The sequence below is a fragment of the Saccostrea echinata genome, unplaced genomic scaffold (assembly GCF_033153115.1).
Source record: "Saccostrea echinata isolate AGI-Se365-2 ecotype Australia unplaced genomic scaffold, CSIRO_AGI_Sech_v1 ptg000028l, whole genome shotgun sequence".
NCBI lineage: Eukaryota > Metazoa > Mollusca > Bivalvia > Ostreida > Ostreidae > Saccostrea > Saccostrea echinata.
In genome coordinates this window covers 17,934,864-17,951,272 of record NW_026889777.1, presented here as the reverse complement: position 1 = coordinate 17,951,272, position 16,409 = coordinate 17,934,864, and the positions used below count along the sequence as shown (strand labels likewise).

General features: G+C 36.4%; 1 long non-coding RNA gene across 1 annotated transcript; it reads right to left on the bottom strand.

Annotated features, from left to right (window-relative positions):
• Nucleotides 1-249: 249 nt before the first annotated feature.
• LOC133193844 (uncharacterized) lies at nt 250-2,464 on the bottom strand. Its single transcript, XR_009722023.1, has 3 exons — nt 2,198-2,464; nt 1,290-1,410; nt 250-491 (listed from the first exon to the last, which is right to left on the bottom strand). It is a non-coding gene; the product is annotated as an uncharacterized LOC133193844 (long non-coding RNA).
• Between the last annotated feature and the right edge of the window lie 13,945 nt (nt 2,465-16,409).

Sequence of the window (16,409 nt, the reverse complement as noted above, 5' to 3'; positions counted from 1 at the left end):
GTTTTGCTGAGCCATTTTCCTTTGGAAACTTTCTTGATACCTGGACAAACACCAACAAATGTTTTCCCATAGACTTCCATACAAATTCCAATCACTGTCACTTATTTTTATAATCAATATTCAAAAAATCAGTCACTGTGAAGCAAAGTTCAACACCTCTTCTTCGAAATTCCACCACGAAAAATATATCATGAAATTGTGTTTATCCTTTAAATTTTGGCCTGTTTACAACTGGTATAGATTCGCACTGAATGAAATTGTCCAGCAAAATATCACCCCTCATCTCAAGTCTTCCTTTATAAGTCCTATATCTTTTTTACACATTCTGTTAAGTCACATATAATTTTTATCACTTATATTTCACTGTCGAATTCCACCACAAAGATTTTCTGTTAATGACCAATCAGGACTCCTGTCAGCTTTTCTTCTCCGCACAACTTTGGGTGTCCAAAATGGCGGCCCCCTCTACCTAGGCAATTCTGGTGTTCTTCCTATAACCAAATAGATAACAAAGTGAAAAAGTGCCCAATTTGACATTTTCAGATAACATGTATATAGTACATTTAAAATATGTAACATGAAGAAATTACATGTAAAAAAATGTAAATTATGACTATCTATTCAATGTAACCCCCCTACACAAAACGAACGCAACCGTGATATGAAGATGTATTGAAAGTTAACTTCATATTGACTTTTTAAAGTGACTATTGAAATAAAATATGTAATTAACTAACAATGTTATTTCTTATGTTTTCAAGAGGATTTGAGGGATTACATGTAATTTTCACATTCAGAGTATATTGTACCCGATTTTAAAAAAAATAGCCAAAAAAACTCAAATTATTGAGAAAAAATGTTTTTAACATGTATTTAATTTTACAATTCAAAATGAAATCACTAAGCAGCTGACAGCCAATTAAGAGAAGGTTTTCAAAAGAGATGAGAAATAATTTGATCTAGTAGTGTTGTTTTTTCTCTGTAGCAGTAAAACTGTCATTACCCCCTTCAATACACCTACATTTTGCAGCGAGGGTTGCTGGCTAATTCCTATCATGATAACAAATTATTGCATGATAACACCTTAACTTGACATGATGCTGATGGAGCAATGGAAAAAGCACATCACAAGTGAATTTCACTTCAGACACATACAGTATCCATAGTAAATTTTTCAGTCAAGTTTCAAAGATGGGAAAATTCAAAAAGAGGATAATTAAGGTTTTAAACCCAAATATGAGTGCCTCACAACAAGGGAAAATTACTTCATAAAGAAGAAGAAAACTCACCTGCACCATTCACAAGAGTAGACCGGGAAACCTGGAAGTGGTGAGGCATCCACCCTCTGTGTGTGAGGAACAGGAAATGATGCTGTGACATGGGTGCCACCGGTTGCTGCAGCCAAGACCTCTGAAAAAGAAAGAGAATCCTGAGGCTTTGATGCAGGCTGAACCCTTGGGGTAATAACTACAGTTCTTTAAAATTTAATAAATAATGAAATTAAACCTCTATAATTAATAAATAATTTTTCTAATTATTAAAATAGGCCCATATAAGGCCAATTTGCCTGAAATAAGGGGTATACCTAAGATCCTGTCAAATTAATCAGCGTAATTTAACTCATAAAAGGGGTGGGTATCGGCAAAAATTTCATATCGTGATATATCATGATTTTCCCCAAAAAATATCACGATAAATCGTGATATTTTTACACACAATTTTTACTACAATTTCAAATGAATTTCCGTAATAGTTCTTAAAAATATGCTATAAAAACATAACTCTACTTTTAACTTTTTATTTCTTTAATATAAAGCATGTTTGGATGCCGTTGTTTAACTGTTTTCAACATTTTTTTTTTACATTTCCTGTAATTGTCATTCAATAGTTTGAACAAATAAATGAACAATTTCCGGAATTATGGTAATGTGAAAAATACCGGTATTTTAGTCTCCGTATCACGATACGTATCACACAGTAAAGAATTGCGATATACCGGTATACCGATAAAATCACACATCCCTAACTCATAATTAATTATATCTCTAAATTATAGTAACATTTTTAAAATTGATCATTTCTTTGAGGAAAAAAGTTACAAAACCAGTTTCTCTAGACCGTGATGAGTCTTTTGTCTCAATTCTGAAAACAAGTATAGTCTAAGGGGAGTAACTCTAATTTCTGAAAATGAACTTACCTGGATAGGAAGTGATCAGATATAAAACTGGTTTCGGCAGGTGTGATACAGACTCCCAAAGACTGCTCCATCTTCAAAAGACAAGTGGGATGTTCAATACAGCCTTCAAAAAACATGGGAAGACCAATCCAGGATGTGATGGCAACCTGACCTGGGACATGGACTCTGAGGAGAGGCGTGGCCTGGGTACTCGACTACAGCTGAAATGCAGCAGGTGCCCTTACATTTCAGAAATGCACAACCTCTATGTGGAAGTGCAATCCAAATCAAGGGAAGGAAAGCAGCAACAATAAACTATGTCCTACAAGTAGGTCTAAGTCAAACCCCCATTGGCAGTTCATCTGTACACAAAATTTTTATGGCCACCAACACTCCGCCTCCGGCCGAGTCTTCACTACAAAAAACAAGTAACACCATCATGCAAAAAGTAGTTACCCTAAATAAGAAAAAAGATGATATGAAAAAAAGATGTAAGAAATTAGTTCATATTAATAAATTGCAGGGGGCCCCAAACCCAAACAATATAGGAATTCAGTGCGATGGAATGTATGATAACTCCCTCTACTCTGGGGTGGGGGAAACACCCTTCCAGCCTGCTACACAGACCGTCTTCTTAATTGCAGAAGATGTGACCAGTAGTCACGAGATAATATCTTTAGTGACCAAAAACAAAATATGTCCTGAGCGACAGCACCTCAAGAACAATCCAAGCCATGTGTGCACTGAGCAGACCTGGGGCAAATATACCCATGACCAAAAACATTGGTGACGAATTCACCTGGGCCAAAGAGGGCATAGAAGACCTTCTCGAGAATGATTTAAATGTCAAGGACATTACATCAGACCCTGACAGTACAATATTCAAGGCCGCTGAGTCTTTGTATGCCGAGGGCAAACTATCAGACGAACTGCGACGTTTTGTCGACACTCGGCATCTTGCTGAAAATGCCAGAAAGGCCATCAAGAAAGATGAATCTTTACAGAAAATTATGCCCAAAAATACCAAAACTGTAAGAATCAAACTGCTAAATAACTTTGCTATAGATTTTACAGACAGATGAAAAGTTTACATAAGGGGGATGGGGATGGATTTTAAACTACCTGAGGATGCTTCCATATCAATAAAACAAATGGCTTTTCTGTTCTTCAGAAGATTTTTAAAGATTTTTTTCCTATAAATTCCTTTGTAAGAATTTGATCCCCTATTGTGGCTCCTCCCTACCCTAAGGGATCATCATTTGAACAAACTTGAATCTACAATACCTGAGGATGCTTCCATGTCAATATGACTAAACATCTAGAGAAGAAGATTTTTTTCTATATATATTCCTATATAAAACTTTGATCCCCTGTTGTGGCCCCACCCTACCCCTGGGGGTCATCATTGAACAAACTTAAATCTACACTATGTAAAGAAGGTTTTCTTTAAGTTTCAACTTTTTTTGCCCTGTGGTTCTTGAGAACATTTTTAAAGCATGCCACCAAATTTTCACTATTTCTGAATTACCTCCCCTTGCAGGGATCGACAATAACTTTTAAAACCATAGTCGCCCTCATACTCAGCAATTTGTTCGGTTGCGGTCATGTATACATGTGATTCAAATAACCCAAACTGTAGGGGACCACAAATGCAGTATTTTTTTTTTTAATATTGAGGTGTTGTCAAAAACAATAAATGCTCATGGAAGCTTTTAAAATTGCCGTTCTATCAATCTGTCAATTCCTAATGCATCGTGTTTCACCCACCAACAATGCTATGACATGGATGAGGAAAACCATGCAACGTTTTCAACACAAATATTTCTTCCATAAGGATAATTTAAATCAATTAAATTGCTAATTTTTTAATTAACACATAATGTTTATCTCTATTTTTTTGTATCTGATAAGTCTTTTGATAACTGGTTGGTCGTCACACCTACCTGTGTCGTGTGTCGTGCAATGTACAGCGATAAGTTTAGTTACCGAGAATCGCGAAACACGGGGTGATTCGGAAAGTAACAAAATCAGGACTTTTGCGTTTTTAAATTAATTTTTACATGCTTCGAGCGAGTGTTTGGTAATAAATTGCAGTAGCCCTGCAGGAAAAGCTCAAAGACGTTTAGTAGCCTGACCTCAATTTTCAGGTGTCCCAGGCTAGCGGGCTACTGTTAGTGTCGAACCCTGCCTTGAATGAGGGCGTGGCCCTTCATTTGAATAAACTTGAATCCCCTTTACAATGTACCAAAGGATGTTTTGTGGCAAGTTTGGTTGAAATTGGTCCAGTGTTCCTGGAGAAGAAGTTAAAAATATGAAAAGTTTATAGACAGACTGACAGACTACAGACAAAATGTGATCAGAAAAGCTCACTTGAGCTTTTAGCCCAGGTGAGCTAAAAAGTCACTACTTTTCTACAGATAACACATTTTATGAGTCATTCATATTTATATTATATTATACTTTCATGTAAATAAGTTGAATCTAATTCGTTGAGAAACATTTTTTAAACAAGAGGCCCATGGCCCACATCACTAGGCAAAAGCACAAATCAGTTCAGTACTGAAAAGACTACCGAGGGGGGGGGGGGGGGGCATGAATTTAAAGTACTTGATGATGCTTCCATGTCAATATAACAAATGGCTTTGTTGTACTTGAGAAGATTTTTAAAAAAATTTCCCATACATTCCTTTGTAAAAATTTGATCCCCCATTGTAGCTCCTCCCTATCTCAGTGGTCATCATTTGAACAAACTTGAATCTACACTACCTGAGGATGCTTTCATATCAATATGATTAAACATAGCTTTTCTGTTCTTGAGAAGAAATATTTTTTCTATGTTCTTACGTAAAACTTTCGATCCCCCATTGGGCCCCACCCTACCCCTGGGGTCATCATTTGAACGAAATTGAATTTACACTACCTGAGGATGCTTCCATATCAAAATGACTAAACATGATTTTCAGTTCTTAAGAAGAAGATCTCTTCCTATATGTTCCTATGTAAAATTTTCGATCCCCCATTGTGGCCCGACCCTATCCCCAGGGGTCATGATTTGAACAAAATAGAATCTACACTACCTGAGGATGCTTCCATATCAAAATGACTAATCATGGCTTTGCAGTTCTTCAGAAGAAGATATTTTCATATATATTTCTATTTAAGACTTTGATCCTCCATTGTGGCCCCACCCTACATCTGGGGGTCAACAAAATAGAATCTACACTACCTGAGAATGCTTCCACATAAATATGATCAATCAGGGCTTTGCTGTTCTTGAAAAGATTTCTAAAAAATTTTCCTATATATTTCTATGTAAAACTTTGATCCTCCATAGTGGCCCCACCGTACCCCCGGGGTCATGTTTGAATAAATTTGAATCTACACTACCTGAGGATGCTTCCATATAAATATGACTCATCATGGCTTTGCTGTTCTTGAGAAGACGATTTTTAAAGGTTTTCCTATATATATTTCTATGTAAAACTTTGATCCTCCATTGTGGCCCCCCCTACCCCCGGGGGTCATGATTTGAACAAAATTGAATCTACACTACCTGAGGATGCTTCCACATGAGTTTCATCTTTCCTGGCCCTGTGGTTCTTGAGAAGAAGATTTATAAAAGATGCTATTAATTTTTCGCTAATTCTTTATTATCTCCCTTTGAAAGAAGGCGTGTCCCTTCATTTGAACAAACTTGAATCCCCTTCATGCAAGGATACTTTGTGGCAAATTTGGTTGAAATTGGCCCAGTGGTTCTTGAGAAGACGTCGAAAATGTTAAAAGTTTACAGACAGACAGACGCCTGATAAAATTTAAAGTGATCAGAAAAGCTTACTTGAGCCTTCAGCTAAAAACACCATTACCCGCTGAATGATGAAGCCACGCCCTCCAGCGTAGCAACTGTCAACATTGCTTGATGACGGGTGATATTCCAAAAAAACAGTGACTGCGCAGAATTTATGCGCGCACGGTTCACTGTTATATGATTGTATTAAATTTTGTATAAAACATTCAGTATAATATAATAAATATTGCATGTAGTTGAGTGTAACATTGAAAATTTTTACCCCAAGAAAACCACTGTAAACTTCCGCTGCGCCTCGGTTGACAATGGTTTTCCATGGGAGAAAATTTTCAATGTTACACTCAACTACATGCAATATTTATATAATATATAATATAATAATATATGTGTTATTTGAATGTACAATGCTGAAATAGTAGTCAGGGTTTGACACATTATGCACGAGCCAGAAATCAGAGTGCATTATGTGTCAAACCCTGACTACTATTTCAGCAAAGTACATCTAAATAATAACACTAATTTGATTATAATGCTGACTGTTGTTTGTATATGACAATTTAATAAAAATTCTCAATCCCAAAGCTGTTTGCGGATGTTAAATCTAAATGAAAATTTTCTTGAACATGCATTAAATTCTTTCAACAAGTGTTATATCTAAAAGCATTTTTAATTAATGACTCCTGTTACATTGCAATTTTGAATATTGATACATTAATTTAAGTATTTATTTGATATTTTTTTTCAAGATCCTTGTCAGTGATATCATTATTTTGATTTTTTATTTTTTATTTTTTTTTGGTGTCAAATGTCACTATGAAAACTATGTATATATACTAGCTATAAATACATTTGGTTAATGATAGGTTTTTGTGGCGTAATGGTAATGCGTGGGACAGACAATCTCATAATCGCAAGTTCGACACCCAACTTTGAGCTTTACACATTTCCTTTCAAAAAGACAGCTGTGAACTATTTTGGCATAGTATGCTTACGCTATATAAATCCTTAGAACACTGCAAAAATAGTTAGGTATTGATTACATAGACAAACTGACAGGAAACATTCTAATAATAAAATATGATGAAAAACATAAAAGCAATATGTACATACCTGCCATACACTTGCAATGTCCTGGTGACATCGTACCTTGTTGTAAACAAGGTATTTTACAATGTTAGGGTAGATGACTTTAGGCCAGTTCATCATGTCTTTTGTCCATTCACCCTTTTCCTTCTCCTAAGGATCTTTATCTTCAAATGCTCATAGCTTTTCCACAAACCTGGTCCATGCGGTAGTATCCAAGGTGTCCAGACAATGCACTTTTGCCCTGGAGTCTGATATTTTGCTGTTTAACTTAATCAACATAAGTTTCATTGACATCTCTAGTTTTTGCCCTACAAGATGGTGCAACGTGCAGAGGATTATGGGTAACTTAAAGTCATAAATGGAAAATGGTTTCATTGCATATTTAACTACTTAACTATGTTCAAGTATCTATCACTGTTATTCACATGTATTCATTATATTAATTTCTCAGAAGTTTTTTTTGTGAATTGGTCTGGCCATCACTTAAAGAATAATTTAAATTATTGACATCACTGTTTTTCAGAAATATGTTGACTTTGTTATTCACAAATATCCATCATTTTTATCGACGAAAGGAAGTACACAATCACTATCCATGATGAAATATCTCCGTTTCCAATGGAGTCAAAATGTCACATTTATCAAAACTTCAGCATAAGTTCCTGTCCAAAATCCTGGTCATAATAATGTCACACACCTCTCAGAACTTAGTAAAACTGGTCCTTTACGGGATGGTCTGAAAAATACAGAGGAGAAAACTTAACATTCCTGTAAATAGTTTTTTATTTAAATTAAACCTTTGCCATACATGGAAATTGTTTTATTAAATTTGGAAAATTTAAATTTGTTTACAGTCGAACCTCATTATCTCAAACTTGATGGCACCGAGAAAAATCTCTGAGATAACTGAGGTTATTGAACATATAGAGAAAGTGTTTGGGACTTTTAACACTTTGACATATCCGTGATATTGGTGATATTAGTGTTCGAGATATCAAAGTTAAGATGTGTTCTGTTTTTGAGCAATGTCTTTGTTATACTGATTTATCGAATTATTTCATTTTAGGACTCACACAAGGAAATAATTTCACTGTATGTTTCTTGCTATATAGCCTTAATTAAATTAATTATTAAACTAGAAACTCACCATATAATCAATGAAAGAGAAGATAAAGACTTTTATCATTCAGAATAATACTGTCAATCTGATTGGTTTAGAGCAAATCACATGAAGGGAGACAATTCATGAAGTCTCTCTCACATGCAGGGTGCCAACTGTGTTGTTGCCCTTCAGAGGATGAAATAGTGCAAGCAGGCATACAGGGTGACAACTGTATTGTCTCCCTTTAGATGAAAATAAAATGTCGTATATCTCATTTATATACAAAATTGATATATATGCAGGATTGGTAAACAATACAAGATGTGTCGTTAATGCCACGAATGCCCCGTGCAGGCAGCCAAAATTTCAAATTGCACATTTGTAGCCAAAATAATGATTAGAAATTGTGAATTTTTACATCTTTTCCAAATTCAAGAGAGACAACTCTGTCGAAAATCATCAGACCACAACTTAATTCAATCTTGACCTGTATTTTCTGGTAAAATCCATGCATATGCAATTTCAACCTAATACAAGTTGGAGAGCAGGAACTGAAAATTTCTTATTTTTTTCTAAGTTCAAGAGAGGTAACTCTGTCAAATATTATCAGACCATGACCAAATATGAACTTCACACCTGTCTATACCTATGACATATCCATATGTCAAATTTGAGTTGAATGTATGCATCTGTTGCTGAGATAACGAATGGAAGGTCAATGATGATGGAATGATGGAACAGGGTAACACTATTTTATGGCGGGGCGGGGCATAAAAATCTAACAGTGGTGTCAAATTGTGTGGAGTTGAAGCAGTGGGTAGGAGAGCACAAGAGGCTGACTGATATTTTCTTCTCTATGAAATTAAGATTCTTTAGGATAGTTTAGTGATTTGTTTAGGAGATATAAAAATTTATCAGGTCTGGGTAGGAATGTGCTCTCGTGTCCTCAGGTGCCAACCCTACTCAAACCTGATAATTTGTGTTGTCTCACTCCAAACTTTCTAATTCTCTTCAATTCAGTAGGTCAATTCAACAGAGATTTTTACATAAGCACTGAATTCTCATGTCCTGCTGAAAAATTGATTACTGCGTGTTAGTGTGGTATGATAATTCATTGGATACTGCGTGTTAGTGTGGTGTGATAAATCATTGGATACTGCATGTTAGTGTGGTATGATAATTCATTGGATACTGCGTGTTTGTGTGGTATGATAATTCATTGAATACTGCATGTTAGATAGGTATGATAATTCACTGAATACTGCGTGTTAGTGTGGTATGATAATTCATTGAATACTGCATGTTAGTGTGGTATGATAATTCACTGAATACTGCATGTTAGTGTGGTATGATAATTCATTGAATACTGCGTGTTAGTGTGGTATGATAATTCATTTAATACTGTGTGTTAGTGTGGTATGATAATTCACTGGCACTTAAGGTGCTGTTATGATATTGGACCGACAACATTTAAAAATAAGATGTGTTTGTGAAACACTATGCCCCCGATGGTAACAAATTTCTGTAGTGGGACGTAGACTACAGTGCAATAGTTATTGCCAATGTTAGAAGTTTCTCAAATGTAGGTCAAAGGTACAGTTGGGATCATATGATCAAAAATTTCTGTACCAATGGAAAGATCTTGTCATAATGAACACTCATGTCAAATATTAAAGACTTATCCTTGACAGCACAATAGTTATGGGCTAGGTTAAAGTTGACAACAGACAGACAGACAAACAGACAGAGAGGACAAAAACAATATACCCCCAGGATCTTTCAATCTGGGGGCATAAAAACAAAGCAACACATTTGAGAACTATAAAAGGAAAAATGTGGACTTTTGACATCTATCAGAGAGGAAGCTAGGTAACATGGACTTCTGACATCTATCAGAGAGGAAGGAGATAAAATATATGTAACACACAGGAAAAGGAAGGAAAAGGAAGTTACCTGTCCAGGACATAAAGACTGTACTGCAACCATTCCTCCAGAGACCATAATGGGGATGAATAGAAATGGGCTGCAAAATGTAATATCATACTTTCATGTAAATTAGCTGAATCTGATTCATCAAGAAACATTTGTTAAACAAGATCTGTTTGTGAAACACTGATGCCCCCATATGGCAGCTTATGGCAAAGGTTAAAGTTTCTCAAATGCAAGTCAAAATCCAGGCCAAAAGATAAAAAATGTTGGTACCCAAAGAAAGGTCTTGTCTCAAGGAGTATACCTGTGAAATTTGAAACCCCTAGCTGCAACTGTTCAAAAGTTATGGCGAAGGTTAAAGTTTTTTTAAAAGAAGATCAAACTCCAAGCTCAAGGTCAAAAGGTCAAAGTTCTTGGTATCCAAAGAAAGGCCTTGTCACAAGGAATACACATGTGAAATATGAAAGTCATAGCTCCAACCAATCAAAAGTTTTGGGCAAACTTAAAGTTGATAACAGACAGACAGTCAGGACAAAAATGAAACACCCCCGGGATCTTTCGATCTGGGGGCATAAAAATACTATTACTCGCTGAATGATGTAGTCACGCCCTCCAGCGTAGCAACAGTCAATATTGCTTAATGACGGGTGATATTCCAAAAAATAGTGACTGCGAAGAATTTATGCGCGCAAGGTTCACTGTTATATGTATTCGTATAAAACATTGAGTATAATATAATAAATATTGCATGTAGTTGAGTGTAACACCGAAAATTTTTACCCCTCGAAAACCATTGTCAACCCCGGCTGTGCCTTGGTTGACAATGGTTTTCTTATAAAGTAATGACCGTCTACTAGTCATTCCCCATTTCAACAGTGATGGAGATAAGGCCATTGCATCTGAAAAAAACAGAAGTCTCTGATGAGACTGTAGCTCTACTGGTCTGTTTGTATAACAAAAGAAAAGTAGCACTTGGATTTGAAACATTGCAACATGCAACAATAAATAGAATTATGTATCTTAATGTAGTCTACTTCTGTGCCAAGTTATATTGAAATCAAATGAAAACTGTAGGAGGAGTAGTGTTTTGAAAGTATTTCACAGAAATTTCTATTTTTAGTAACCATGACAACACCGTTCACCCAAATAAAAAAACACAGAAATACATATTATGTATCGTAGTGTATTCTAACTGTGTGCCAAATTAGATTGAAATCAGACCAAAATTGTAGGAGGAGTAATGTTTAATGGGAATTTCACAAAAATTTCTATTTTTAGTAACCATGGCAACACTGTTCATCGAATTCAAAAACCAATGCAATAAATTATGTATCTTAATATAGTCTTCTTGTATGCCTAATTATATTAGAAGCAGACTAAAACTGTAGCAGGAATAGTGTTTTAAAGGAATTTCACAGAAATTTCTATTTTTAGTAACCATGGCAACACCGTCCATTGAAATCAAAAACCGATGCACTAAATTATTTATCTAAGTGTAGTCTACTTGTCTGCCAAGTTATATTGAAATCGGACCAAAACTTTAGGAAGAGTAGCGTTTTAAAGGAATTTCACAGAAATTTCTATTTTTAGTAACCATGGCAACACCGTCCATCAAAATCAAAAACTGATGCATTATATTATCATAATGTATCTTAGTGTAGTCTACTTGTGTGCCAAGTTATATTGAAATCGGACCAAAACTGTAGGAGGAGTAGCGTTTTAAAGGAATTTCACAGAAATTTCTATTTTTAGTAACCATGGCAACACTGTCCATCGAAATCAAAAACCGATGCACTATATTATGTATCTTAGTGTAGTCTACCTGTGGGCCAAATTAAATTGAAATCAGACCAAAACTGTAGGAGGAGTAGCGTTTTTAAGGAATTTCACAGAAATTTCTATTTTTAGTAACCATGGCAACACCGTCCATCCAAATCAAAAACCGATGCACTATATTATGTATCTTAGTGTAGTCTACTTGTGTGCCAAGTTATACTGAAATCGGACCAAAACTGTAGGAGGAGTAGCGTTTTAAAGGAATTTCACAGAAATTTCTATTTTTAGTAACCATGGCAACACCGTCCATCCAAATCAAACACCGATGCACTATATTATGTATCTTAGTGTAGTCTACTTGTGTGCCAAGTTATACTGAAATCGGACCAAAACTGTAGGAGGAGTAGCGTTTTAAAGGAATTTCACAGAAATTTCTATTTTTAGTAACCATGGCAACACCGTCCATCGAAATCAAACACCGATGCACTATATTATGTATCTTAGTGTAGTCTACTTGTGTGCCAAGTTATACTGAAATCGGACCAAAACTGTAGGAGGAGTAGCGTTTTAAAGGAATTTCACAGAAATTTCTATTTTTAGTAACCATGGCAACACTGTCCATCGAAATCAAAAACCGATGCCTTATATTATGTATCTTAGTGTAGTCTACCTGTGGGCCAAATTATATTGAAATCAGACCAAAACTGTAGGAGGAGTAGCATTTTAAAGGAATTTCACAGAAATTTCTATTTTTAGTAACCATGGCAACACCGTCCATCAAAATCAAAAACTGATGCATTATATTATGTATCTTAGTGTAGTCTACTTGTGTGCCAAGTTATATTGAAATCGGACCAAAACTGTAGGAGGAGTAGCGTTTTAAAGGAATTTCACAGAAATTTCTATTTTTAGTAACCATGGCAACACCGTCCATCAAAATCAAAAACCGATGCACTAAATTATGTATCTTAGTGTAGTCTACTTGTGTGCCAAGTTATATTGAAATCGGACCAAAACTGCAGGAGGAGTAGCGTTTTGAAAAATTGTTTAAAGACAGACGGACAGACAGACAGATAGACAGACGGACGGACGGACGACGGACACCTTACTATCGCATAAGTTCTTCTGGTCTCTGACCAGTAGAGCTAACAAGGACATATCATTGAAAACCTTTAAAGACTTGCCTCACTTCTTTGATTCTCAAAGAAACAGACTGCTAAAGCTCCATTCAGCAGTCATGTTTCCAGGAAGAACTAAAGCCATAAGAGAATCCATGCAGAGAAGATTTGCCTTAAACCTAAAGCTTCGATGAAGGACAGAGGACGAGAATTGCTACAAACACTACTGTGAAGACTTACCTTTGATGAAGCTCGCTATGCATACTGCATTCTGTTCATCATAAGCTGCTACCTGGGACAGTGTGGAAAATCCAGTCAACTTTATTCTTTTTCCCAGGGACTGAAAAGCAGTAAATGGATATCTTCAGTGTTGCCTACTGACTCTGACTTAAACATGACAGAAGACAAATGTTTGTTGAAAGACTGTATAATTTTGACTTTATGACTAAATTAAATATCACACTCGTGCAAAAAATCTGAATATGTGAAATATGCAGCGTTTAAAATCCAATCTAAAATGTATTACAAATAATAGACATTTTGAAAGTAGGATACATAAAGTAGTGCACTCATTGAATAGCGGTCATGGAAAACTGAACATTGGAACTTTGTGAATCTGTAATGGCACCTGTTGTAAAAGGAAGTAGAGTGGTCCATCATCTAAAACAACAACAAAATAGGCAAAATTACTATTTTAACCTGCAATAAAAACTGTTAAAATATAAATCTCAAAGAAAATACTGTAGATTCAAAAGATATTAGCTATATGCTAAAGAAAACCTTAATTAAGCTACCCTCACAGTAAATCAGTAACAGATCCAAAACTTAAAACTTTTTTTAAAGTTGTGTGAAAAATACAGGGGGCGTTGATGCTGTGTATGGAAAAGCATGTGTCTCTACAGAACCCACAACAGGTGCGTTAACAGAGATGTGTTCCCAAGATGACAGGGCAATATGTACCCAGCATCTCAAGGACCACTACACTCCTCCCTATTTTAAGAAAAAGCATCCCAGTCCGTTACAACAGGACAAACTATAATATACATAAAATAATAAAATTAAGCTCCTAGTCGTGCTTACCATACATTACCAATTACACATATATGTTCATAATAAATACACAGGAAAATATAAACGTTCATAATAAATACACAGGAAAATATCACAATTAATATCATACTCACACATCACATCACTCCAACATGCGAGTTATCTCGGTATACACCAGGAAGTCCATCCAACATGCGAGTGGTCTCGATACCCTAGGAAGTCCATCCAACACGTGAGTCATCTCGGTACACCAGGAAGTCCATCCAACACGTGAGTCATCTCGGTACACCAGGAAGTCCATCCAACACGTGAGTCATCTCGGTACACCAGGAAGTCCATTCAACACATGAGTGGTCTCGGTACACCAGGAAGTCCATTGTTGTGTCATACTCCTGTTGTCTACCATGAGGTCTATCGATGACATCCATTCACGCATCTGAACATGTACAAATACCCAACACAGAGATGATGCTTAGACACCACAATCACAACTGCCACAGAAACACTCCATCCTGCAAGGTAAGCTCTACATACATTTTTAATGGTGCAACCATTAAACAGATTAAGTAAAACATGATTAATTTTGGGGACCTGTTTATTCCATACTAATAGGTAAGTAAATATTCTGCATGAACCTCTTCAACTGAGATTCAAAGAATCCTTTAAAGTTTTAGTATTTCCACAGGTTTGTTGTCTTCTTCACCACTAATTGCCGACACTTTCTGCTACTCAGCACTGATGCCTCAGGCCCATGGGATACTCAACACCACATGGTTGGCTGGGACTCTCTGACTCTACAAGTACGGAGTCAGATAGAATGGCTTGTACTTCTGCCAAATGCACCTTGGACATCCCTGAGATTTGGCCAGTAACATCAAACACAGGTCAGCCTGAATCAATCCATAACTGGACCTGCTCTGGCCCTCCAAAATAAATAATCTAACTTAATCCCCCTCAAATTCACCCAGTTGCTGCACCGACAATTTCCGACTACCCTTACATGCACGGCTCCTGGAGAAATTCCTTTTGCTGACACAAAGATTACCATCATTAGTGTACATGACATATCCTATGATTAGGCTGATCAGCATATCAACAGGATAAATGTCTATCCTGCTGAACTAACATGTTCACATACTGTCCCCTTAATCCTAGCATTTCCTCAGGTACTAAAGATAGGCCTGCAGTGGGGGAACTCCCTCATCTTGTGACCATGAAGGGCACGGCCCTCCCCAGTTAGTACCTTCCCCCTCTGGCATAAACTGATCTACTGATTCCCTCCAGTTCCAGCCTCTCTCTGACACTCGGCAAAGTGTCAGAAACTACAATGACTTAACTAGACACCTCTAAAACATAATCTGGGAGCAATTCCTCCTCCCATGAGTCTCCAATATCTGACGAGACAGCTCAGTATGGCATTATGCCCTGCATGAAATCTGCTCCATTGAGCAGGACTGCTTATTACCTTGTTTGTACCAATATAGTGACATTAGGTATCTCAACCATCTTCATAGTTGTATTTGTAGTTTGAAAGGAGTAAAAATACCAAAAGGTGCTGAAAAATGGTCCATCATCTCTTTAATAGAGGCTAAAACCCCCTATTTAACTTGACCCATCCATCTGGCTACCCATATGTGGATTTCCTCTAATATCATGCCTGGATCTGCAACTTCCAGAACTAAATACAATACTCTTGTGATCTCATTGAGAAACTTGAAGAATTTGCTCAGGTCATATACCCCTTCTTTTGACCTTTCCAGACATAGGTCAACTTAAGGTCACTCCTGAAAACTTCTCCCTGTCACCTGCACAAGGTACACTTTCCCCAACCTCAAGACCCTACTCCATGCATTCTGCCCCCCCCCCTCCCCCTTGCACCTGCAGGGCTGAGAAGCAGCTTCATTTCATCAGAATACTTACTCTACCCACCATTATGGTAGCAGAGTATTTGAACTCGTTGTCGCAAGAAAACTCTCCTTGGTTTTTTTTAGCTTTTGTAATTTAACTAACTCCAACCAGGATGATTCCAGCTTCATTGAAACATCTCTAGCAGCAGAAAGTAGTCCCCTGATCCTTCTGGGGATTCCAGTGACCTGACCTTGACCTCCAGCAGCTGTTGGTCCACTAGCACAGAAACATCCGACATCAAATACATAATGTACAAATTCATCTATTTCCTTAGCCTCCTTCCTTATTGCTCAATCATTAATGATATAAATCATCATCATTTGTCATCTAACAAAATAAGTATTTATAAAAATTATTTAAATCAAAAGCACCCTTTTTTTAAAAAAAAAGAGGCAGATAAAGAATTCAAGGGGAGTCCAAGATAAGTAGAGTTTGTTGATATATTATTTCATTGTAATA